This window comes from Tetrao urogallus (assembly GCF_951394365.1).
Source record: "Tetrao urogallus genome assembly, chromosome: Z".
Taxonomy (NCBI): Eukaryota; Metazoa; Chordata; class Aves; order Galliformes; family Phasianidae; genus Tetrao; species Tetrao urogallus.
Window position 1 is genome coordinate 19,456,891 of NC_136816.1, and position 27,966 is coordinate 19,484,856.

Sequence of the window (27,966 nt, forward strand, 5' to 3'; positions counted from 1 at the left end):
AGATGCACTTGTGCTGAAGAGGGGTACCTGAGACTTTGTTTAGGCTCTGTTTGATTCTGGTACACATAGGAAGTTTCCACAAAGAGGAGATACAGCTGGGAAGTGACTCTGGGAACATGAATCCCACTGCTGGGTGTTTATATGGAGCTTCAGGCTTTGTGATTTCAGGAAGTTTCATTGTAAGACCCATAATAATAAAAACATAAAATAAAATGATGGTGAGGAAAAAGAAGAGGAGGGAACACCTCCTGTGCGAGGATAGGCTGTGAGCTGGTGCTGTTCAGTGTGGAAAAAAGAAGGCTCTGGGGAGACCTTATAGCGGCCTTTCAGTATCTAAAGGGGGACTATAAGAGGCAGACAGACTCCTTAGCAGGGTCTGTTGTAATAGGACAAGAAGAAATGGTTTCAAACTAAAGAAGAGAACATTTAGACTGGATATAAGGAAGAAGTCTTTTACAGTAAGGGTGGTGAGGTGGTGGCACAGGCTGCCCAGAGAGGTGGTGGATGCCCCGTGCCTAAAGACATTCATAGCCCGGCTTGATGAGTCTCTAAGCACCTGATGTAGCTGTAGGTGCCCCTGCTCATTGCAGGGGTGTCAGACTAGATGGCCTTTAAGGGTCTCTTCCAACGCAAACAAATTCTATGATTCCATGAAATTAACAATCTAATAAAGCAATGAGTCCTTTATCTGTCTTACCCCAAGGCAAATTACAATATTGGAAGAGCATCCATGAGCATTTTACTAATGGGAGCAATTTGAGTGCTACAGGGTTAAAACCAGTCTGTGGATGTGTTCAATTTTCCTTCCTAAGGTCAATTATTTTGAAATCTTCATTATTAAGAGCAGTCTCAGGTCTGGGAATTGAGGCAAAAATTTATAGTTTCCAACTGCAGTGGGACAAGATTTCTTTTGATTTTGCTTTGTCTTGGGCAACATCACTCCCCTGGACTGAGAGCCAAAAACTCTCTGTTGATCTCTGAGGCAATGTTTGTGTTTGGATTTACATGTTTTCTCTGTTCGTCACTAGAAGAGTAAGAAGTAAGACAGGAAGAGGAACAGGAAAGTTGTCATACTGCTCAGTAAGATTATTTTTTTTGTATATATGCATACATACAGCAGAAATACATATACTTATGTAAATGGCCGACATATGTAAACAGTGCAGAGAATCTTTTCATTATTTTTCTCTCACAGCAATGTGTTAGATTTAAAAGATTTTCTAGTTATTTATCTCCCAAAAGATTTACTGCTAGGCATTAATAGGCCTACAAGCAAATCTCCTGAAGGAGTATAAGTGATCAGCCTCTTCTTTTGTATAACCATATGTGTAAACATGTTTCTCAGTGTCAGTGCAGCATACTCCTCTCAGTAGTCAGTGAGATGCAAGCTTACATTCTGAGTAGATGGCTAAAAGCCTAGTGAGTTGGTGCCATTGTCAGGATGATGTAGGAAGATGTAGATGGTGGAGAAAAGGCCTTTCTGGGCTCCCAAAGTAATGACTGGAATTCCCCACATTCTTGAAATGAAAAATGCAATTTTCAGAAATGTCAGAGTGCCTGAGAAGCATGCATCCCACCAACCTGCGAGGTCTCTTGCTTTTTTTTCATGCCTAAGAGCATTTGATCACTTTCTACTGTTTCACTTTTCATCTTGGTTTCTCGGACACTTTTTTTTTTGCCACTTCCCTGTTGATAGTATCACAGTTCAGCACATTTCCAAGGTTTTCTCTTCTCTACAGAGAACAGGCACCACACAAAAGCCTCTCTTCACAACGGCAGAAACCCGGACTACAGCTAATTATGTCAGCAGAGCTCCCTCTGCTGCTTCAGGACAAAAAGATTTTCTTGCAGCCTGTAACTTCGATATCAGTGCACTGTAACAGAACTCATTTCAAAGGAACATTTTAGTTGCATTTTTAAAGATTTTTTTTGGATTTATGAAATCCATCTAACTGCTTTCTGCTCCTGTTCACTTGCAGTTGCAGGGCTCCATATACTAATCTGATGTTAAGAAATTGTTCCTACTATCATTCTGCCAAAAATAAACTGAAAAACAAACCCGGCTCCTATGAAATTCCCTCAGATGTGCCTTTGAACCTTACAAAAAATTTGACAGGAAAGATCTCACATGAGTGGATAAAAATTAAACAGCTGTTTCAGTTTTGAGCTACTGAACTTCATTACAAAAGCAAGAATGCTCTCTGAGTAGTTTCCTCAACGAAAATTTTTCAAGAGAAGTAGCCAGGCTCAACTCAATGAATCAAAGACTGTAATTCAATTAGTTGTCCAGTACAGGATTGCTCCAGCAAGTATACTCAAAGAAGTCTAGAAGCCCTTTCCTGGCATATTCCTGGACCTTGTGATTTCCTTGCCAATAATTCAGTTCCTGTATAAGAGACATTTCAATAACTGTTATGAGGAAAACAACAGAGAGCTTGCTTTGTGTTCCACTCGCATTGCAGAGTATTTTCCTTCTGCAGGAAGGATTTTGCAGACTTTACCACCACTGTCTGTCAGCAGTGAGGAATATCCATAAAAGCATCTAACCCTTCCTCACTTTGGGCAGAAAGAAGAAGAGTAAGGTCTGTTACAGTCATATGTATATATCTTCATATTAACAAAAACTACTGTGGTAGTGAAATAAATTTTTATTAATTGATTTTATCTTGATGTGCAGTTTAAGTCAATTTGTAAAAATCTGTGCAGCATTTCTGGAGTTCCAGAAACTATTCCTGTTTTCTGCTCACACAGGTACGCCAAGGGATTGTGCTAGACTGGCCATGGGCACAGCTCAGTGCTGAAAGTAAATTCAGGTGCTGTGTGTAGGGGTTCCCAGATTTCAGCTGATAGCCTGTAGTGAATGAATTAACACTCCTATCTTTCACCCCTTCTCTGCCATATGGATGATGAATATTCTCAGTGATATCAGCAGGGAGTCTGTGCCATAGGATGGGACTGAACCAGTATCCAATATTAGGAATTCAGCTTCTGGGCCATCTTTTCTCTTTTCCTGACATACATCAGAAGATAATGCTAAGATAAAGCTTAGCACTGTCTCCAAGATCCATTCACCGCTTCTGAAATGCACTGGTGTTCTTACCATGGGTAAAACACAACCTCTACAGCTTAGCACTGCTCTCTACTCATGGGATGCCAGGGGCAGAAAGCTGCAAATGGCACAACAGAAAAGGAAAGTGGGACAAGGATAAAGACGGCCCTGCTCCCAGCTGCAGTTTGAGATAAGGAGGTCTCTACACCCTTTTTCCCTTTGGCACGAAGGGTAAGAGGAAACAGATGAACAGGCTGCTTGCTGTGGAATGCACATGGATCTTCTGCTCTTCTTAAACCATGGCAATCAGAAGAGTGAGCCGGAGAAAACCCTTCTCAGGCATCCCTTTACTGAACAACTGAAAGACAAATCTGTGTGTGGAGCCACGGAAATTTCGCCAAGAAATTCATTGTGTAGCTTGCCTCCACATCACTGACCATGAAAAATTAATGGTGTGGATAGAATAGCACATAAAACACCTATGAGCAAAGAAAATCCCCTTTCCTCGGTCCTTGGCTTAAAACAAATGCAGTGCAGTAACTGCTCAGAGTTGTTCACAATATGTTCCCGGTGTGAGAAGCAATAGCAAGGAACTCCTTGTCTTTTCCTCTGCCTCCCCACTTTCTGTGTAGGGGATGGGTATCTCATTCATGAGATGGGTGATTCATGAGAAAACTATCCCAGCTGAGCGGAAGCACTACTACCAGCCCACTTCCCTGGCACTGCTTGTGCTTATCCCCCTGTGACAATATTGTCAAGTTTGTGGAGCAGAACTTGGAGGCAAAGGACAGCGGAAAAGTCAATACGCCTCTGCTTTAACGTGTCTGAACAAAGCCATAGCACAGTTGTCATTGTTTTCCTTTTGGTCAGAAAAAGAGTTTGCTTAAAACTGCAGATTTATTATTTTTTTTTAATGTAATTTTGCAAATGAAGGGGATTTTCAAGCCAGAAGGCATTGTGAGTGCTCTTTGATCAAAAGCACAATGGAAGTCTCTTGTGCCCCAGCCTAACAACAGTGGCTTAGTCCTTAGTAATATCATAAACAGAGAGCGCTCATCAGTATTTAGGTACAGAATGCTGAGGGAAATGCCCTGCTGATAAGCTCCAACTTGCTTAAAACAGCTCTTCAGCAATATGACAGCACTCAAAGTGTGCCAAAAAGCACGGTGAAATTGAAACTTTGTCAAGTACTTCACAAATAAATCAAGGAAGTCAAAGCATGGAACATATTTTGACAGGAATATCCTTGTAAAATACTGCGTGAGTTATTATCAAACACATTCACTGCAGCACATATGATCTTACTGTATCAGTAACACAAAATATTGGTAAACCCTGAAGGTTATGTTAACTTGCAATTACTACTTTATTATTACTTTATGATTATAGCCAACCTAGTGTTCAATTTGCCTGATGAGTGCTGTTATGTATTTTATTCCAGTATTTCTCTCTTTCCACAAAACTGCTTTCTTCTGTAAGCAGTTGAGGATTGAACAGGCCTGACATAGCAATCTTGGGTGTTTCTGATTCCTTCAGACTTTACAGGAGTCTGAGTCAGGAGGGCTAGCCAAGAAAACCCCTGCCATTGGGCATTTATCAGTTTACATGAGCAGAACAGGTGAGTGCTTCTTTAACTTTCTGGGCACAGGACTTCAAGCTTCCCAGGAACATCATGAAACTTTGCAATCAGGTCAACAGACAATACATAACGATTAGATAGTCCTTCCTTATTATAGCACACAGGCAAACCTTTGGAAACAACTACGAGATACCACTATCCTAAAAGCACTGAAATGCCTTTCTTCTGCAGAAACATGGAAAAAATGTTCCAAGTTAGACAAGCTGCAGCTCCAGAGGGGACATCGAGGGGAAAAGAGGTTATCACAATGAAGTGCTGTGTCCTAACTTGAGCACACCACAGAGATGAATGGCCCTTTCAAAACAGCCCATTTCAGTTACCTCTCTCCCAGCGTTCCTATGCAAACAGTGGATGTGTAGCATGCTTTGCCTTATGGCACTATGGCCTGTATCACTGGCTGAAGGCTGGCCCTGGAATAAGGCAGTCCAGTGCCTAGTTTTTGACTTCTTGAGATGATGAGCTCACAGTTAAGAAAGATAACTGGGCAGTCCTTAGTCCAAAGCACAGGGTGTGGAGAAGAGAAGAAATACTTTCTAGAGGAGGGAGTGTTCGAGCACTGCCTTAGCAGCTCAACTGGCCCACTGCTGTGCTGGGTGCAGAAGTGTCTGCTTCTCTGTGAGGAGATGTGGGACAGACTGGTAGGAAAAGACATGTTCTCCAAATATCTGCAGCCTCTAGCAATTTCCTGATGCACGCATACTGTGCCGTTTAGAGATAGATTATTCATAACCACGCCCTTCTGCTGAATAAGATGGAGCAGCAATGGTCAAGGTTCTGTCATCAAGAGAAAGCTTTATTGCACAGGAGAGCAAATAGATCCTAGTTATTTGAGGACAGATAAATGCATAACAAGCTCAGGCTAAAACATTATTTCCCAAAGGATATCCGGGTTGAGATCAGCTGGTGAAGGCACATATGGTATTGGAGCTGTAACAGAAACCCACCACAGCTGTAACAGTGGGATTAGGACTGTCCTCACCCTCCAGTGATAATACTAAAGCAGTGGCACACTCCAGAGCTCCCCAGCTGCATCACTCCTCTGTCAATATGCAACATCTGTGTCTCAGTTCAGCTGTAATGAAAATCACGTACTCACTAGCCAGTGCTGAAAATAGAGAAGAACGCATCTTTCTCTATGAGATGTTGTGCTCCTTTAGAAGAACTTAGAAGAACTGTCACCCTTACAAAGATCATAGCTCAGATGTGTTCATGTTCTCTTGCACCAAAGGGTCTCCCTTGCACTCTCCATTTAAGTCAGCAAGCTTCTTTCCATTGGTGTCTATGGACTTTGGCTGACTGTGACATGAAGTCACATGTGACATGAAATTTGAAAGGTCTGTTACAGAGGATAAGAATGGCTATGATAATAGTCACACTGCAAGCAGTCCGTGCTAATGTCACACTTTCACATGCCTCCTTGTGCTGCTGCATTGCTTTGCTCATCCTTGCTGCCTCTGAATTAGTCTCCTTTTTCTACCAATTTTAAAGCATTCTGAAAAGAGTTGGAAAATTGCCATTCATTACATAGGCAAGATGGGGCAATAGGGAGTGAAATTACTACAGCAGTGTAGTTGGGTGAAAAAAGTAATGATGCAGTGGAGACAGAACAAGTTCTCCTGCAAGTTCTAGCTTGAAAGTTATTTCCTCGGGCCAGCTATGGAAATAAGATTTTAATGCTTCTCTGCTTCTTCCAGCCTGCACTGCTGACCTTAATTTGTTCCTAATCTCTTGCTTTTTGGCTGCTGGCTGGAAACAAGTCCCTGGCTGTGAGCTACTCCAGGGGACCTCCCTGAAAAGGCTGAGCCCTGTCTTCTTTCCTTACAGATCCATCTCCCCTTTCTTTGCTCTACTAGCAATGGCAGACGTTGCACACAGAAGAAGGCAACTGAAGGAAGAAAAACAAAAAGAGCCAAAAGAAGGTCCACAGCTCCAGGCTGCCCTGAAAGTTTGTTCCCTAGGGAACCTTTCAGGCTCACTGACACTTTGGGTGCATGACTGTGCAGGCTACAGGCATCTGATGCCTGTGTGAGTTGCAAAAAGTAATTCCTGTTGGTCTTCCACCCCTATCTCACTGTACAATGAGTTTTCTCCTTACATTATTACTGCTGGAAACTCTTCCGCATACATTCAATAGAGTAATTTAATTTTATAATTCAAGACCACACCCAGAGGCCTGAGAATTACTTCTGCTTCATGCTTTCCTTCTTTATGTTTTCGTAGCTCAGCATCTATCCGTCCTGTTCATTTCTTCCAGAATATGGGCTTTATACAACAAGAATTCAACAGTATATTGTAGATATGTATCTTTCCTTACAGTGCTTGTGCTCACGCCATAAACTTCATTTCTACACAAATCTATAGGTTAACTAGCAAATAGCTAAAAAGATGCAATGCTTACTATAACCTCTGAGTATATTTTAAGCTTAAGGACTTAAGTACATCACAGAGATCATCTACTTCATTATAATGGGCAACCATTGAATTTCAATAACTTTGAACCAACAAAGTATTTCTTAAATTTATTTTAGAGCCCACAGATGCTGGAAAATTTGCCATGTTCCTCAGTGAATCGTGATTCATTCTCTCTATAAACTTTTCCACTTCTGTTTCTGGTCTGAATTACTCTTGCTTTGGCTCCTTGCCATTGCTGGAGCCTACACAAAAGAAAGGTCTGAGATCCCTTCTGCAGGTAAATCTCTTCAAATCAAGTCCCTTGAATATTAGAAACGGACCATGTTTCTCAAGTAACATCACAGTAAAGTGAACTTTGTTAACTTCAAATGATACTTGCTTTTTTTTTATGATACTCTCCCCAAATTCCCAACATCTGTTTTGATATTCTGCCTATAGGCACAATAGTTTCCCTGCCTCTAGCATTTTCCTATTCTTTACAAGCCCTCATTATCTTACAGCACTGCTTTGAAGGTCCCTGATCAACAAGACCTCTGCTGTGATCCATTAGCTTTTTTGCATTGTGCTATAGGACACAGATATCTATTTTACACATACAACTTACTTGCCTCTCTTCTAGGATATCTGACCTTTCATTTTGCTGAATAAAATATGATGATGAGGCAAATTACCAAGCAACCCAGGCCTCTCCATTTAAAATCAATAAGGTACAGATCTGGAAGATTCATGAAAATATATTTCAGGTTTAAATAGCCCTTTTAAACATGAGTACTTTGGGCTCTTCATTATTGCTGTTTTTATTGAAGCTTACCAGGGTGATCTGTGGGATTGTACATGGTCTTATGTGGGGAATGCAGGAGAAAGTTCTTCAGACAGCAGTATCTATTCAGCAGCATGCACACTTCCTTGGGCATCACTTCCTCTGGTTCTGCTGTTGTGAACTCAAAAATGGCCTGGCTTTTCACACTGTGGTCTGGGATCTGATGAAGGCGCATTGGGTGCACCTTTCAGTTTGTGGACCCAGCTAGCTTCAATTCAGCTCCAAAAGACAGAAGCCTGATTGCAATAAGACCTCCTTCACACACGCCTGTGGTCTCTCATTCTAATAATTTTGCCATTCTCCCTTTTCCTATGCTTTGGCAGTGAATTATTTGGGACATATTTTACTTAGTGCAGATGTCTGCACACCTCAGATGAACCATCTGAGAGGTGTTTCTGCAGGTCCCTGGCAAGGCTGGGGCTACAGTGTGACACAAGGGGACAGACAGCAGGAGCTCTATGGCAGATGCTGAGTTTGATGTTGTCCCTCTTGCTTACGTAACTGGTGAATGTCAACAAACTGTGCCCTCAGTGAGAAGATTGAGATACACTGTCCCACTAAGCAAATGACCCATGGGGGAGTAAGGGGCTGGAAGGGTTTCCAAGCTCTCCTGCATGCTCAGCTTCCAGCTGGTACATTTTTTCTCCAGCTTCTCCAAGGGCACTGGAGTACAGAATCTAGCTTCAGAGTGGCTTTCCACAGCATTTTCCATATTAAAAATAATTCTCCAAGGCCCACTAACTGCTCTCAAGACTGACAGGCCACCATCTGTGTTAAGACAAAATGCATGTGTTTCTTAAGTACAGTGGAAACAAAACAAAGGAGTCTTACTTGTGGAGCTTTTCAGTTATCACATAGGGGCTGATTTGCAAAACTGCAATAATACCACATGACTTCAATTGGGTTGGAAGTAGGTACTAGTAAGATTAATATGCAGGCATCAACTCAACAACAAGATCAAAGTCAGACTGTTGCACACAGCATTACAACTTCATCTCCTACAGTACGTGAGATTCTGTAACTTTACCACATGCAGCTGTTCAAGCAGTAATCCACAAGGAGTCAGAAACGTTTTATGACTCAGTCTTTGCAGAGTGCTTTGGTTCTGCTGCGAGACTCAGTTCAGGGTGATGACTGACAGGAGATTTTGAGGAGTTTTGAGCTGTGGTCCTACAAGCAAGCAGTGTCCTTCATCTTTTTTTGGCTTTATCGCCATTATCTAAAGAGAATACCTGGATGGACAAAGTTGATATAGTGGACAATTTGTTTTCTGCAAACATCTCAGATGAAGGACTACTCCCAGCAAATCTGTTCATGCAGCGGTGTGTGAAACTATTCACCAGCCTGTGGATACAACTGAGTAGTTTACCTCAGCTTCAACATCTTCTTATTCCCCCGCTGACACACATTCTCTGTGTCTTTCTCTCTATATGTGTTTGTATAGCTCCTTGCACTGAGTTATGATAATAAGCAATATGCTGCAGCTTAAACTAACTTCTGCTGCAAGGCTGTGTAACCAGCTCTTATGTTTAATCCTGCCATGCACAGCTACTGGATGTAAAGACTTTGGTTGGCAGTCTATTCCTCACAGCCACGCTCTCTGGGGGTCCACATTTACTTTGCCATTTCCACCTCAATACAAATGCTGTCACAATTTTCAAAGCACAGAGCATGGACAATTCCTTATGACTCATCTAGACTTTTACCTACAGTTTTTCTAAACTGAAAGTGGTAATTTTAAGAAAGCAAAACTACAACCATTGGCAAGACACAGCCTCCATGGAAGCACTGTTTGTTACAAAATACAAAGCATGCTTCAACAACATCACAAAATGTCATTGCTTAAGTCTATTGCTTATGTTGGTGTCCTCATAACAAGAGTGTTGCCTAAAATTACAGTACCAGCAGCAGTGGAATTCATTCTGATGCTTAGAGTTGATCAAAAATCAAAGTGAATATAACCTTATTTTCCAGGGTAAGAGCAGAGTGAAAGCTTCAGCAAGCCTGAAATATGTTATCTTTGATGTAATACTGGACAAAAGCAGTCTCAGTAGTTAATTTTTTCCTGAGAAACATTCAGAACCTCTGAATGGGCTGGATAGACTTTCCTGAGCAAACCTCTTAATCATACTACTCTACTATCCTCCTTCCTTTTTGTTATGGTCCTATCTTGTCATTATTTTCTGGGACTCTTTGAAGCAGTTGACTTACTACTGATATTTTTGCCTGTCCTGTCAAAAATAAAGTCCCTGGATAAAGTAGCAGTAGACGCAGCCCATAGGGAATTGTCTACCTCTCAAGATGGTCACATGAGGCATATCATGAATCCAAGAAGACAAATCTCTGTATTTCTAAAGATTTGCGTACAGAAGAGTTACTTCTAAATTCTCAACAAGACTACTGACACAGACATCTCCTAATGATACTGCCGTGTGGATACCTCCTGCCTATACACATCAGATAGCCACCTTAGGATATCCACTGTGATTACTGGCTCGGAAAGTAAGCTATAAAAAAAATATGCATATTTTTAAAATCAATTTTATGCACTGCTGCAGGCAGAAATGAAAATACAACATCACCATATGACTAGCTTCTTCCTAGAAAAGGCACAGCATGAAGTCTCTGGCCCGCTCTGCCATCCATGAGAAAATCACCAATCAACAAAGTCTGTGCAACTCCAATCTGCCAAAAGAGTGCTGTGCTGCATATTTGCAGTGCAGTTAAATCAGAACTGATTAGGGATTCAGGACAGTTGTAAACATGTACTGTGAAGAAATAGATCTTTATAAAACAGGTCAACTAAAGCATTCAAAAATTTGGACCTACTCAAATCAACAGCTGCTTTCTCAAATCAGGGTAGCAGTATTCAGAAGGGCTCTGAAACTTCAAGATGGATGCGGTGAAGCTGTCAATCTACTTAATTTCACCACCTTGACAGCTTCCTGGAGCCAGCCATCTTTGCACTATCAGCCCTCCATTCTCAGTATTGCCCCAATGTGTATGCATTGTTTGCTTTGTGGTTATTCTCTTAAGAGTGTGTAGCATTTCAGCATATCGCAGTGCCACAATTAATTGCAAAAGAGATATTTGGAATTTAAAGTTTATGGCCACAATTCTTATCTGCTGTTGAGATTTTACAGGGTGTTCTTGAGGTCTTTGCTTCATTTTTGGTGCTTTACTATTTATGCTATTTGTGCATCTTTCACCCTTGTGACTTATGGATGTCTAGTTAGGTTTTCTTAGGCTGCTTTTCACTGCTGTACTGAAAAATAACTTGTAGTGATTGTTAAAGTCTGTTTTCATGTGACAGAAAAATGGTATTTCAATTCTCAAGCTATGGCAAAACAGAGGAATATAGGAGATAGGCTCTCACACATATTTTTATTATTTTACCCTACTAGTTACCAGCAGGATATTTTTGAGAATTTGATGCTGCCATGTAGGAGAGAACACTCACTCATTGCCATGAGATTTATGAAAATGTTCTCACAGTTTATTTGTGCAAGTGTGAGTGAATTGTTATGAGAGTCTTTATAACATGGTCTTGAAATGTTCTCAGCTGTTCACAATGCAGCAGGTTGGCACTGAAGATCCAACTGCTACTAGCAGAAAGACACCAAAGTCATTCATGGCAGCACAGATTCCTCTTCAGCTCCATGGTAGGTTAGTTCCCTGTATCACCTACAGAGACTCAGTTTTGGCTTTCAGCAAAATGCTTTCATATATCCAGCTTTTGTAACAGCCAGTAAAGAGCTCAGCTCCTAACAAGATACTTGTACACTTCTGTGATTCTTTGTCAGACTACTGCAGTTCCAAATCATGGCATGATAGCATATTTCTTTTAGCTTCTGCATGTCTGTGACTGTAGCCCTCAACTGCATACACAGGGTGAAAGAAAAAAAAAAAAATAGAAAAAACAACCATAGAAGAAAAAAATGTTAATGACAATATGTAGCTATTCAATGTGGAGCTCTCAACCTGAAATAAATGCTGGTTTGAGAAATGCTGAGCAGTGGGGCCATGTGAGCTGAACATTGTGTTTAATTTCATAACATCTTCCATAGGGCCTTTTTAAATTTTATTTATTTATTTATTTTTTTAATTAAATAGTACGTAGGATGCTGGAAGAACTGGGCCAGATTCACAAAAGTACTAAGACAAAACAAGACAGAGCTGTTGCTCATTAATCAGAACACTCAAGCAGGCAGAGTATAGATAGCCATGCTCACAACCCCTCTCAGTTTCTTGAAGCCCTGCAGATTGCTTCTGTATTAACTAACTCAGGAGCCTGAGTTCATCCTACAGGATGGCGATTACCCAGTGAGTTTCACATCTTCATCAAAATAAAATAACAGGAGAGAATGACAATCCTTTTCCTCAAAACCAAGAGATTGGGGCATCACCATGGCAAGGCAAACCATAAATGCCACGCTCTTTACACTGAGGAAGTGGAGATATTTTGAGCCAGGGTCTCTCATCTCTTGATGTCTTGATGTCATTGCAGGCTGGTAGGAATAAAGTGGATACTTCCCACTTCATTCTTGGGATAATTCTTTATAGTATTACTGAAAAACCACAGTCACAATGAGGTCAACTAATAACTAACCCAAAGAGAGCCCTTTTTGTTAAAGAGCATCCTGAGGATCACAGATAAGTTCAAGATAAACCATCCTCCGTAAGTCACAGTTTTCTACAGATATGAGAGCATCTTCTCATCTCTACTGTTTTCACACAGTATTCGGAAATAGTACATCTCACTATTGCGTGTGTTGGAATTAATGACCATTTTGAAACTTACCATGTAGACTGTGCAATGTCTTTCTGCTTACTTGTTTTCTTTTTCATATGTCTCTTGTGGAAGACACTAAACTCCTAAAGACACAGACCACTTTGTCAATGCTGCATACATCTACTGGAGTCACTAGTGTCCTGGTATTAGAAGCGTAACCTAGAGAGGAACGGAGTAAGTCTCACTAAGGAGTATCTATAAATCACTTACTATATACTGTTGGCACTATGCAAACAGTGCAATTATCTCCCTCATTGTCTATGGTAGCTATGTGGTAATGGTTGGCAATGACTGACATTTTAACAGATTCTTTGATATTGTACCTTTACCTGCCTCTCTATTTTCTAAGAAACAGATGCATACAGAGTAATGATGAACTAAATTAAGTCTTGGTGATTGGCAAACACCATCAGAAAGGTATTTACTTTTCCATGTTTTAATGGCACATTCCTTCACTTCTGCTCTGTCATCCCCTCTAATACAAAACAGCAGGCTGAGTTTATACAGAGTGCGCCACAGGTGCAACCTTCATTTTTGCAAGTTCAGGCAAAGGGGGAAGACACGCCTTGCTAGAAAGGCTCAGAGCACAACAATGACGCTCCAGTCTTTTCCATTCTTGCAAGTCTGGGCAAAGAGCTGTGAATGGCTCTGACCTGACTCTTACCATATGCTTGGCTACTAGTAGATGTTTTAATTCCAACATTCACAAGCAAATCCAAGATTCAGACTGAAAATGAGGAAAAGACACAGAAATAAAGCACTAATGTTCAACTTCAGGCCTAGAGACCAACAGACGCTTCAGGAAGATTGAAAATAGGAGGAAGTGAGAGAAACGATTTGCAAATCAAAGTAAAAAATAAAACGGCATTACAAATAACATAAGGAAACATTTGTTCAGAAAACAGCATGCCTGTAGGCAATTTTCTGAGATAACCTTCCTTTTCCACCTGGTGGCTAAAACAAGTCATTAGGCCTTGGCTGTATGAAAATGTCCAAGGCAAGGAGGGTAACCTCTTTCTGTGCACTGTTGCAAAACAGGGTCTATTTCAGGTCATATTTTCTGAAAGAAAAGATCCTTTGTAGATTCTAAAATATACCTGGGATCTGGGAATATGATTGTTATGAAGTACTGAAACTCAGCTTACTTAACTCGATGAAAGGAAAAGCTGAGAGATGAATTAATAGGTGAAGTATGGTCAGATGACTTTGGCCATGGAAAGATTACTGTTAACTGTTTGGCAAGAAAGATGGTAAGACTACCTACCTTCTTCTTCTAACATAAATTATCTCCTTTTCTTCTTTAAAAGGTCTTCCACTCCTTCCTCTATACCCCACTCCTTCAACTGTGTGATAACTGTATGTAGGGCTGAAAGTTAAGTCAAGAAAAGGATCTGGCTTGAAGATAATTCTGCAAAAGAAGACCTGAACAGATACAATGCCTTACTCTAAACATCTGTTGGTCAAGTGAAAGAGGACAGAGGTGCAGAAAAGATGCTGAGAGCAGACTGAACACACAAAATAAACCTACTTAAGCTAGCATTGCTGTCAAGAAAAAACCCTTATAGCAAGGTTTGAACCGAGGCAGTGCCTGGGTACTGAGGACAGACTCAGACTAGAAAGAATTGCCATTTTAAAATTGTAATTGTTTCTATCTTAATGCTCAAAGGGTGTTGTGGATTCTGTCCACTTTGAATCATTATTAAAGCTACCATTTCCCTAAAGACATCTTCCAGCTCAATCAGAACACGAGTTCAAACTGTGAAGTGAAATGTATTTGCTGGACAGGTTAGGCTAGAGGATCCAGTGCTTCCCTCTAATGGAAACTTGAAGCAGTGGAGTTTGGTGTCTCGTAATACCATCAAGCTGTTAATTACCAGTAGAGGCATAACAATTTTCTCTAGACAGAAACCCAGCTCCTGATACTTTGCTGATATGCTGGCACTGTTTAGTTCAGTGGTTTTACATGACAAGTCTATTGCATTAAGTAATACTGAAATGTATAAATACATCATCTGTTTATCTATCTATTGATCCATCTCTTTACATCTATATATCATGATTCATGTATGATCTTACTTTGGATGAACTGAGTGTCATATACCTCATTCCCTTCAGGGCAAGGATTAACACCTTTTTCTGACCTAACTAGATTCATTCCATACCTATCTTAGTAGCCTTGATGCTTAATTTTTTTATTTTTTTGCTTAAAAGTTTGTAAAATCTGTCTCAATTCTGCCATATGTACAAGAAAGTAAAGATTTTTATGAGAAGTGTGAGGTATCTCCACCAATTTACGTTGTCTGACTGACCTTTCCCCTTGTTCTGTAGGTAGTGCTGTATGTCTGGAAGCACATTCCTGTGATGAATTTGTGAGTCAGACCTGATTCGCCATACACAGATGATGCTGCTACAATACAAAGCAATTTGTTAATCCCCCCATCTTCAGGATGCTGTGGCTTTTCAGTACACTTCTGAATAAGCTTCCCCATCCGGAAGCTTAATGGGGAGGAGAATCTTGGCATGCTGGCAATTAAGAATGAGTCACCTTTGGAAATGAGGAGCACTAGTGTTACAGGAAGACAATTCCTGGTCAAAACACATATTGACATGAATGTGGAGGAAGGAACAGCCACACACACAAAATAAATCAAAAGAAAACATATGAACAAAACAAAACAAACAAACAAACAAAAAAACAAAACACACAAAAAAAACCACGAAAAGTATGAAAAAAAAACCCTGACATCATCACTGTCAAGATACTCTGTGCCTAACTTCCATGGTGAGGATTGACATCTCACAGGCTTCTGGCCCAAACCACGTGGCTCCAAAGAGCTGCTCTCAGGAGAACAAAATTTCCCAGTCCATTTTTTCAATCTTGAAGACTGCAAAATGTTTTTCTGGAGGCAATGAGAAATGTCCTTCACTGCCATCTCTTTGGCAGCATGACATCAGCATGTACTCACCTTTGTCTGCTTGCTGCCAGATGATGCTTCCTTTGATCCCACAAAGAGTGAATATATCAGGGAAATGAGTCACTCCACCTCCTAGGCTGACCCTCTTTAGGCTGTGGACATAGTGAAAACTATCCACTGTGGTGATGAAACAAATACTTCAGGGAGCATTATTTCAAAATATGTATGTCTTATTTCCCAGTTAGTCGTGCCAGAAAGTACCTTGAAAGTTCTGGCTTTATCTTGACCCATGCAACTGGCTCAAACACTGAAAAGAGCATGCTTCAAAAATCATCCTCAAGAAGCTATTAGTATGGCAAGACAGCACCAAACACAAAATTTGTAGTCACTTCTAGCAAGTGGCTTTCAGAAAATTTCAATGGAATTTTTTAGGATGATGCATTGGTAGCTTACCATTAAAAAGCATTTTTTTCTTGTCTTCCTGTCTTTATTCCCCAGAGCAGAACTGGAGTTGAAATAGTTTGTCTCTAATTTCTGGCACTGCATTTGATTTTCTAATGCTACAGGAAAATAACTTCACATGTCCATGCCTCTGTCTGCCTTGCCATGTTGATTTATTTTGAAAGTAACTATAAGAACTGGGCACTTCCTCGCTCAGGAACAATCCCATTTTTTGCAGAGAAACACCTTGGAGTTTCCAGTGCAGAGACATGAAGTAGCTCATGCTACTTTCATTGAGCAGAAGAACTTTTCTTCCCTGATAAACTCTGCAGCTTTGGTACCTCCACATCTTTGTGCTACAGGGAGCAGGATATAAAGAAGAGTAGTTCCACTGCTACCCTAGCTGCTCAGAGTTTGAAGGGACTCATTCAAAGCTGACTGAAGTTGCCATATTTTACTCCAGCATACGTTGGTTCACTCCTGATGAACCAGTGGGCTGTCTAGTATTGGGAGGCTGACAGCAAAGTGAGATTGTTTTATTGGGTTAGGCAAGTCTACTGGATTATGTCCATTGATATATCAATAATGAAAGTCTCAGGATATCACTGAACCATTACCCTGCTGTAGACAGGGATATGTGGTGATTTCTGATACCGTGCTTTATTGTTTTGTTTTGGCTTGTTTGTTTGTTTGTTTGTTTTTTAATGAGAGCTTCTTTTACATGTGCTCTAATTTCAGCTCTTCTCTGCTGAGGTACTGTGGTCTTTTGATCTCATGCACACAATTGGAGTGAAAACAATAAACTCACCTGGACACTACTGACAGGAAATGGCTACTGGCTATACCAAGCTCCTGGTCAATATGAATGGGAAAGATCATACATAGATTTTCGAATTTTTGAACAGCCTCTGATGTTGAAACAAATCTGTCAGTGACTTGAATCAATCTTGAAGTGCTTTAGGCACTGAAACCTGTTATGTTGGTTTCAAAGCTAAACAAGTGCTCAATGACCTAAACTCCACGTGGTCTTTGCTCCGTAGAGGTAAAAACAGTTTCCTTGCAGAAATAGATAAATGAATGAGCAATCTTAAAATTGTGCCTACAAGGCTCCTATGTAATGTGTTGTTGTGCAACCACTAAAATCTAAACTTTGTACTGCTATAAACAGCATACTTAACCATGCTCACAACATCGGAAGTTCATGCGTACACCAGTTGCAATGTTTGAATCACGAATCACATAGGAAGGAAGTGTGGTGCACTCAACAGTGAAGTAACAATTACTACATTATGAAGGATTACAGAAACACTACTCTTGTGCAATGTGTAGGCTACTTGTACTATCATGATTATTTCTGTACTGTAGGACATATGTTCTGAAGGCTATTTACGATTTTTATGAGTGGCATATCTGGACATAACATGTCCAGCATTCAAGGAAAGTCTTGCATATCCTGAATATTGCATTATGTAAAGCAATCAGAAGATGAAACCTCATTCACCATGTTGTAGATTGAAAAATATTCAAATATACAGCCACATAACGCCTGCATAAATTGCTTATTCATGTTGCAGCAACAGTGCAGTTTGTTTAGTCAGACAAAATTGTGGTAGGGCACTTACACTACTCTCAAGGCTGAGTTTTTTTCTTTATGATATTATTTGCTTGTCATCTTAACCCATGTTAAACACCTTAGGGTGTTTTGCTCAGATTCAAATTCTCAGATCTTTCTGTCATAAAATTGATAGCTAACAGAGATGTTTTTTCATACTCTTACTACAGACTATCTGCTGCCACTTGAATTTTTAAACACTCATCTGCTAATTCATGGCTACAGGGTGCCTTCATGCAGCTAGACATAAAACTAAACTCTTCAGGGAACATGAAAACAAGGACTAAGGACAACCCTGGTTGAAAAGGCAGTGAACTCACCGACAACAGTGTAGTGTAAACTGCCAGGACATGGTCCCAATCTGCATATGGAAGGATACAGCAGCTGACCAATTTTTCTCCATTTTGGCTGGCAAGGACAGCAGCCAAAGAAAACTATCCTGAGGAAGTTTAGAGCAAACCACTCTGCCAACATCTAACATCCAGAATGAGCAAGCACAGCAAGTTGCAAAGGAAAGACCAACCCTCTTAAATGAAAATTTCTCAGAAAACAACATGGTCATCTCAGTCGAGCCTCAGTAGAGGTTTAGAAATTATGTGCAAGGTACCAAAGACACCAGCACTTCCGCTTAGTACAAACCTCTTACTTAAGAGAGGCAGGGACTCTTCATGAGGCTTGTAAATTGCACACATCTTCAAATGGGTGGATTAAAAGAGTTAAGTTATAGTAGGGGTAATAATGTCTAGCCCTTTGTTAGCAACCATTTTGCTAATTGTTGTTAAATTAAATGAAACAACTCTGAAGCCATAGGCCTTGCTGACTTATTAGCAAATTACTCCATACTTTCTTTCGCAAGAAATTTGAATTTTGCTTTAAAAACTAACCCACAGTTTTGTTCTGTGGACGAGTCCAACTGAAGATTGCCAATGGCCATTACACTGTCAGTATTCACTTTGCGTGGCTCACATACCTCCCCTTGTTTGCTGGTAATAAATCAAACTTGGCTTCTTTATTCCTGGTGAGCCCATGCAAAGAAATCAGTGATTATATCCCCTACTCAATAAACTGAAGTTGGGTGGTGGCTAATACTCAAATGTTTATGCCTTGAGTTATTGATCAGCACTAGTATGTTGTCAGTAATGTGCTAACAGTACTATAATTATGAGTTTTAGTGTGACTGAAATACAGTGGTGTTAAAAAAAAATATTAAAAACTGCATCAAAAGAGATATACCTAGCTAAATGATTGTTTCTCAAACACAAGCATACAGAACCTATAGTCTTCTTCCAAGTAAGGAAGTTACTTACGACCATGGCTGTAGAGAACTTCTGAATACAAAACCACTCTTCTATCACACACCTAGCATTTGTTGAATCATTAATTCTGTCTGCCACATGCTCCATAGTAAATTTTTTTAATTAGAAGAAGAACATGCAGACAACAATGTCTTAAAAGTAAATCAGAAGACAATACTGACACCCTCTGGAACACGTAAAATAGGCAGAATATGAGCAATACATACTCAGTTTTGATCTTCTCAGGTATGCATTTTGTAATAATCCAATAGGACCAATAAAACGTGAGCAGCCTCATAACAGATTCCAAAAGCCCCGTTTCATTCAGGCCATACTTATCGAAGGAAATATTTTCTCATTTGAACTTTGCAATTAAGTTATCATCCAATATTTCACTTAGAGTAAAGACACAATTGCGTCATTACAAATTTCAAAAGAAATAAAACTGTAAGATTTTATTGTCTGAATTTTCATACTTGATTCTCCAACATTACAAATGAGAAAATGAAATAAACTGACAAATAAATATATTGTTTTTGAGGAGCAGAAGTAAAAATGAAAAGACAGCAAGCATACCAGACCAACCATAAAAAAGGAAATCTATTTCTTTGTTCTTCCTTGGAGAAAGATCAAAAACTTTGTTAAGATCTATTTTGGATAATAAGAATTTTGGATTTAAGTCTGCAGGCACTATTTTTTATTTTTATGGGACTGGAATAATAATTTGAGGCATTTGTTAAAAAAGTCACAAATCTGCAGCATTGGCTAGAGTAAAGGGCTTAAATACATAAAACAATTTTTTCCAATTAATTAAATGAAAAATACAGTTAAGATCAAATTAATATATTAATTTAAAAGCAAACTTCTGCATTAAGAACACTTGCAAGATGGGGTTTTGGTATCTGGCAGCTGATCTAGGGTCTGGAAGACCTAAAAATTCCCTGTATTCTGTATCAGTTGTTCAACATTTCCAAAACAGCTAATGGAAAAATTAAAGTAACCTGCAACAGAGTTGACATCGCTGCTCAGGAAGCATTTATGTACATCAGTTCTGTTTTTATTTTTCCCTCAGAGAAATCTGCAGGAGGGAATAGTATCTATAAACAAAAGGAGAAATGAAGACTTCGCTTTGTGGACTATGGCAGCTCCTATTCTCCTGTAATTTTTTATGGATGTAGATTTACTATTTGACACCGGTGCTTGAGAGAATTTCTTTCTGCTTAGGGATTCCCTGGGTAAGAAAGTGTCAATGACATCACTGAGAACTTGTTTCATTTCACTTCCATGGTTTGTGCATGGGAGGGCACTCGCCCACTCTGATAGCAGAGGGTGATGAGAGAGGGGGAATGAGGGGAAAAAGACAAGGAGTTTCCAGGGAAACACTACAGCAGATGGTTTGGTCTGCTGATAAATAGTGAAACATCTGTAGCTCAATCACTGGGTAGGGTATTTTTGGAAATCACAGCTCTCCCTTTGGAAATCTAGTTAATCTCTGCCCTCTCTCCTCACCCAAGCCCCCTTCCCTCCCCCCCCCCCCCTTTTTTTTACTAGCTCCTTTGGCTGAGGATGGAGGTGTTACAGCAGAGTTTGAAAGTGTGCCATCCTTTGCAAAACATGCTCAGAATTAATTACATGACGTGCTATCCTTCACTCACTCCCACCACCTCACTTATCCAATTACGCTCTCTAGACTGCTGGAGTGGTGCTGAATACAAAAATGAGTGTTGCCCAGGGAACAAGGAGGAAAAAGCAGTGTTTTCCTCCTGCAGCCATGGGATCAACTCTGTGCCCTTAAAATGTGAGGTATCTGTTAAGATTCAGCGATCCCTTTCTTGGATGTAGACATAAATTCCCAGCATACCCGCACTTCATCAAAGCACAAATAAAAGGCTGTCAAACAGTAATTTTTCAGGCAGTCAGTTGTATGTAATACCATTCAGTCAGGGCAGGGAGTGGGAAGAACAGCCTGTGCTGAAGTCCCATGTACTTTTTAGCATTGCCTCTCAGGGATTTAATGAGGCACTTTCCCAAACGGCCATCTGTGGCACAGAGGCACATGGTCTCCTCTCCTAAGCCCCTCCAGAGTGCAAATAACACAGCTGCATATCATCACAGCCTAAAGGGCTGTGGCAAGGCATTATACAGCCCCACTTCTGAACCTGTGTAGACAGCTTCAGTAATTCCAAGAGTTTGGTTTTTGGAGAATTTGTATGTCAAAATCCTCATCCGGCTAAAACTCCCCATTTAGCAGTCTACCTAGTTCTTCACTTTCCTGTTAAAACACACCCTATGGACACAAATACCAAATCTCTCTCAGATACAACCCAAAATATAAAGAAACAGTAAAAGCATGATTACATGATACATGTATCAGGAAGTTTGGTCCTACACTCTTACAATCAACAAAGTCACACAAACTTATTAGTTTCTTAAAATAATTAATTTTGTCATGTCCCAGAATCTCAAATGTCCAGATGATGAATGATTCAAAGATATAATTCAAAATTGTTTCAATAGAAAAGGGCAGAAGAAGTAGAGATGTGGACAGGGAAGTGACCTGCCCAAGTCCTTTCAATCCAATGATGTCAAAGCAAAGTTAAGATGCAAACCCAGGAAATCTGGAACCAGAGTAGAAAGGGAGATTGCAAGCAGAGCTCTAGCACCACAAAGATCTTGTACTTAATCAATGAGCTGCAACTTAGTCAATTCAAGGAGACCTTTCACATATTTCATCTAAGAAAATATATTTGCTTGGCAAAACCACACATAAATTTGTGTTCTTTTAAAACTTGCCTTTATTTTAAAGATTGGAAGCTGGATTTAATGCCCACAAAAGTTATCTAATGGAGCTCTTTCACCATCAATTACTGGAGCTTTTCTATTTTTCTTAAGAGAAGTGGAAAAAACTTTTAGTTTATTTCAAGCCCATCCATTTCAAGTCTGGCCTCAGTCAGATGTTTTTTGTGCAAATGCAGACTAAATCAGAAAAAAAGATAGAAAATATAAACTTATAATCTTATTCATATTTTGTTTCTTCTTTTGGACACTTCCGTTATGTGGTGGATGTACCGTATTTTGCAAATGTGGACTGTCATTTCAATATGGGATGCCATCTTTCAGAACTTCAAACCAAAATGTTTTAGCCTTCGTTGACAAATTCACCAACTGAAAATAGAGCCACAAAGGAGTTTCTTGGTGGAGGAATGATGTATGTGTTACCAAAAATACTTTCCATGACTAACTCATGACCATCAATCACTCTGCCTTTTTTTTTTTTTTTCCCAAAGGGCAGACAGTGCATGTTAGCTTGATAACACTTGGATACATTTTGTGTCACCTCCATAGTGAAAACAGGCTTGTGAATGCTCTGCTACTCACTACAGTTCTAATTAGTAGTAGTATCTGTAAAGCATGAGTACTCACTCACAAATGTGCATGCATACATACTTATATAAGAGAGAGAGAGACAGAAGAGGAAGAAACCATAGCAAATCCCCCGGATGTGATTTATTCTTAAAGTGATTCAGATGATACACCTTCAGAATCAGTCGGTAAACACCATCCCTCCTGTGTTTTTTCACTGAAGCCTGGTGAAAAGCAAAACTGTGATCAGCTGTACCTTGAGTTTTCTCAGACTTAAATAATGGTTTCTGGTCTTTTGTTATAAAAAGAAAGTGTCCTGAAATGAGAAGCCAATACCCAAAATTGGAGTGTGGGTCTGTAACTGCAATTCTGAACTTTTTGGAAACCTGATGCTAGAAGCAGAAGTCGCAGATGCTATTTGAGAGAACTTCAAACATTGGAAATGGTTTCAGAATAGTTTCTGTGCAGAAACAGGTTAAGACCAAGTAGGCATTAACATGTGCTGGAGAGAAAACATCTAGTGCATACAGCTACTTCTTCAGCTGCCACACCTTTATTTCCAAGCATCACTAAACTGCAGGTAGTCCTCTTGAGCTCAGATGGGTGAAAGTAGCAGGGAAAAGACTTCCCAATGGAGAGGTGAATCATAGAATCATAGAATATCCTGAGATGGAAGGGATCCACAAGGATCGCCGAGTCCAACCCCTGGCTCCACACAGCACCATCTCAAATCCAAACCCTGTATCTGAAAGCAGTGTCCAAATGCTTGTTGAATTCTAGCAGTCTGGGGCTGCGCCCACTGCCCTGGGCAGCTCATTTCATGCCCACCACCCTCTGGTGAAGAACCCCTCTCCTCTCCCAGCAGCAGGGCTGGACCTGGTGCACCCCGCATTATGATCAGCGCTTTGGGTTCCCGGGCACACTGCTGCCACATGCTCAACTTGCCATCAACAAAAGTTAGCAAAAGTCACATCCCGAGGTGACTCATTCTGCTCAAAGATACTATCTGCTGATTTTACACAGTCCTATTTAGCATGGAAAAATAGTGAAAATTATTCACATACTGCTAATTTTGAATTGTCTGCTCAGGTAAGGGACACATATATTCAGCCTTTCACTCACAGCCATAAATAGAGTACCTCTTCAGTTCACTTTCTTTGACATAAATGATGATGAACTTTGCCTAAAATAATTCTCCCCAGGCCTCTACTATTTCATGAGTGATTGCTGCACTTGAGCTCTTTCAGAGAGAAAACAGTGAATCGGATATCTTCTGTGAAATCTAGGATAATGGTAACATTCCTTGGTTTTCTACTGATTCATTTATGTTTTCATGTTTGAAAACCTGTCCCTGTATGGCTATGTAGATACTTTTGTCTGTTAGACAAACAAACCCATGACCTTGAACGAGCCCTGCAGAGACACATTCATTCTCACTGTCATTTGTTGGCTGAATCTTTCTCTGTAAGGTGATGGCTGTGGCCAACCTTGGGGTGTTAACTTCCTGCAAAACATCATACCTGAAGCAGCAACATCAGCTCAAGGCATTCTGCCTATAGCAGCATAAAAGATGTGAGGCTCATCATCATCATTTTTCCTGTGAAATATCCAACTGAAATTGTAATGTTTTTTCATGTCTCTAGTTTACTATCTTACTTTTGAACCAATACTGCCCCCCATTGACGTTTTAATTAGTTTGGGTAGCTGTTAATCTTTACTTTTCTCAGTGTATCTTGATATGAAAATCATTTTGATATATACGTCTCAGATACATATAGCATCTGCATGAGTGGAAACATAAGGACTATATGCCCAATAGTTCTATACACATCGCACTCAGCCACCAAGTCAAAGCAATATTTTACTTAGTCTGCATCAGTGCAAGTTTCTGCGAGGAACCAAACGGAGTGACATATATTGACTAATATGTGCTGCCCAAAAAGTCAGATGCAAATGAACACCTTCTCTGGAGGAGATAGTTGGTTGGAGCTTAGATTGGTCAGATAAAAACAAAGTCTGTTCAGTCTTTCAAATCTTGCCTTTGGCAGGTAACACTACTACTCCACTTGCTGGAGTTGCAAAGAGGCTGGCTGGCTGAGCTTATCCATCTACTGCTGCTTGTTGGGTGCTACAATCCACATGCTGCTCATGATTGGCCACCAGAGTCCAAAAGTGCAACACTTCTCTTGGTAATGTGCAGAGAGAGACATAGCCATGACACCTGTGAGATGTACTGGGCAAAGGATAGGTTCCTCCTGCCTCCACTCTGATGAATTGTCTTAATAGTATCAGGCTCACTGAAGCTGCTTGTTGAACACTATGATAGCATAGAAATAATTACCCACAGAGTAACGAGAAGTTTGCTTGTCGTTTCCTAATGAACAGACCTGCTATGTACATCCACACTACTGAGCAGGAAACCAAGATGTAAGTGGTTCTCAATCAGTATAAACTGCTCTGGTATATATACATATATATATATATCTACCTCGCGTGGGTGATTTAACTTCATTTTAACCAGAGTTTTATTCCTTGTGCTATGACGGAGGTCAGCCTAAAAGATCTAACTGTTCCCTCTAGCCTGGGAATCTACAAAATTACTCTCCAAGCATTGCAGGGAACACTATCAGAATAAGTATTAGAAAAGAAATGTACTGTCCCTCAACTAAGAACAAGCAGTATGATGAGACATGAAGCCATGTGTCAGCTCAGAAGGAAAGTTAAGCTCATAGCCATGTGTATGACACTGCAAACCAGAAGCCATGGGTTTAACAGTGCAAGAAACCAAGTGAGCAGCTGCTTGTTGTAAGCAGGACAGAAGACATGAACCATATTCATAGCTGGCTGCTGCTCCACAAGCAAAACGGTCTTCTGCCAGAATTGCCCAGTTAATCTGCTTCTTAACAGTAATTCTCCTTCAGAAAAGGGTTTGTGCGCCAGATGCTCCAACAGAAACCCTTCCACTAGCCATACAGCTTTCAAGCAATCCTCCCCAGCCTGAAGGAAACATTCAGCTGAAACTTGCCTGTAGGTGGGAGTACAAAATCACATTTAACCCTTGCAGATTTGTTTTAGAGACAGCTTGCAACTCCCACCTGAGCCTTCACTATGTTTGCAAAGGTAATCCTCTCGTTTCCTGCAGAGTTCCATAAATCCACCTGTACACATACATGCAAGCATATTCACGCAAATGAAATTCTGTACCTTCTCTCAGTAAGCATGAATATTCATAGAAGCAGCAGACCAGTGAAAGTTGTACTCTGAAAGTGAGTGTATGAGATAGGCTTTCTAAATTGGCAAAAATTGGAATGCTGTAATCTATGACACAAAAGACTGGCAAAAGACTGAATGTGATAGCACATTATTTTGGATTTGAATAGAAGGTAAAATTACTTTTAACTTTTCCAACATTTAAAAAGAATAATTCATTCTTCCACGCAAATTTAATGTCAGATCAAAATTTAAATGTCTGCAACATTTTTTCACAGGAGTTAAGGCATCTACACTCACACATCTGGATAAGAAATATATTTTATTAAAAGTTCAGTATAAACATATCATCCAGAGAACCCTCTTTAAAAAGATCAAAATAGTTATAAATATACGTGTATATCTATATACTTATAGAAGATCTGTTTTCCTAAAAAGAACTGGATTTCAATTGGTGTGTGCTTCCTCAGTGAGTAGTTCTGACATCATAAAACACTGAAATTTCCTATGTACCAAGCAAAATATGTGCAAAAAATTTAGTGCTTATGTGTTTTATTAGATACACTTTGTGGCTCAATTATTCTGTCTGTTTTGCTTGTTTTGTTTGTTTCATCTCCAATTAGCAGTTAAAATAGTCTTTTCTAAAGAATTGAATGTTTCACTCCGATGACTAAGATCCACAAGCTGGAAAGATATCCAAGCCATTGCAAAACGGTCTTCTTGTGTAGATGGAAAATGTATCTTGAGTTACTGAAGGGGTACAAATAATTATTTCATAGATGAAAGTGTCAATTTACTGTACATGCCCATCTGTGCTCTCCAAAGGACAGGTAGGTAAAGCAGATTCTACTGTACTTCCAGTAAAACTTACCATTCTTCTAAAAATTGCTTTAAAAATGGGAGTGAAATGAAGAAGTTGCACATAAAATGTCACAGCAGAAGTATAAAATATGGGCTGTTTTTGGAAGTGACATGTCAGTACTATTCAACAATAATATTCAACAAGTATAAAAGGAAGAGCGTGGTATTAAAAGTATATTTTGAAAACCAGTTATTATTTTGGTAATTGTATCACTCCAAAAATAGTATATTTTCTTTTTATAATAGCTGTCAAAAACAAGTTAATCATTCAAGTATACGTAGGCCCAAATTTTCCTTCAGTTTACAAAACTGTGGTTGCAGTGGGTTGATGGACAAAAAGAATTTGACAACATAAGGAAATCTTTTTAGTTATTCTACCAAAAGTATTTTGTGAATTGCTTCATTTGAAATGACAGTCTTTGAAGTTATGATTGGTAGGGGGTGAATATATGCTTTCTGAGGTCTGGCTAGACCCTATAACTTCAAGAACTTGTGTGAAGAGCCCAGAGAGTTGTCTCTCTCTCAGACCCTACTGGAAGAAAGGGGTCATCAGAATGTGGGGGGGAGGGATGTGGGAGAGGGTTGAAGGGGAAGGAGATAGGGGGGAAGGCAAATATCTAATTGGTATGCCTGCTGCTTGATAAATAGAAAAGACTCAATCCTTCACTGATTTGCCCAGCACAGAATCCTTGAAATATAAAGAAATGAGAGAGGTAGTTACATTCAAGCTTTGTGCTGTTGTGAATGACAGCATCAAATGCAAGGCTATGCGGAAGCCTTCTAAGTTACCTGTAGTTTAATGAGAATGAAGAACACACAAACTACAAAGAAACGCGTTTCTCTCCTTTGAATCAGATGTTCAAGGCTCTGCCTGATTCCTGACCTGTGGGCCTGCAGAAAACCAAAAGCGTATAGAAAAACATTGCTATTGCTTCTGGCAGACAAATATAGAATGACGGGAATGAGTTAACATGAACAGTGTGAAGAGAATGCAGTAGTCAGGTAGTATATATCTTGCATTTGAAACATGTTGCACACATTACAAATTGCATAATTAAAATGGACTTATGTTGTCAAACAGTTCTAGTGAAGCATTCATTTGGACACTTGTTTTGACCACACTCAACTGTTCAGTTATTTATTTTCTGACTGTTGATTTATTTTTGCTCTAAAAGTGTATTTATGGCAAACGCATGTTTACACAGGGAATTGGACTCTCCATTTTGAGACGCTAACCTTACAGTCCCATTTTTCCTGTTTATAAGGGTGAAACGTAACTCTGGTTTTATTTATTTATTTATTTATTAAGTTAACAGAGATATAATCAAACAGTGAAATAATGAAAAAATTGTTTGAGAAATAGATATTTGTCAGTATGTGATTTGTGAGCCCATGCTCTGATCAGTCCTCACTCAGAACAAAAGTCCATCTGGTTAGTGTTCTATCACTAAAGGCTAATTTAAGAAAAAGTATTAAAACGTGATTATGGAGTAATTCTTTTCTGATATGTCCTCCAGGTGTCATTTTAAATAGGCAGTGATAGCACTGACTTCTACA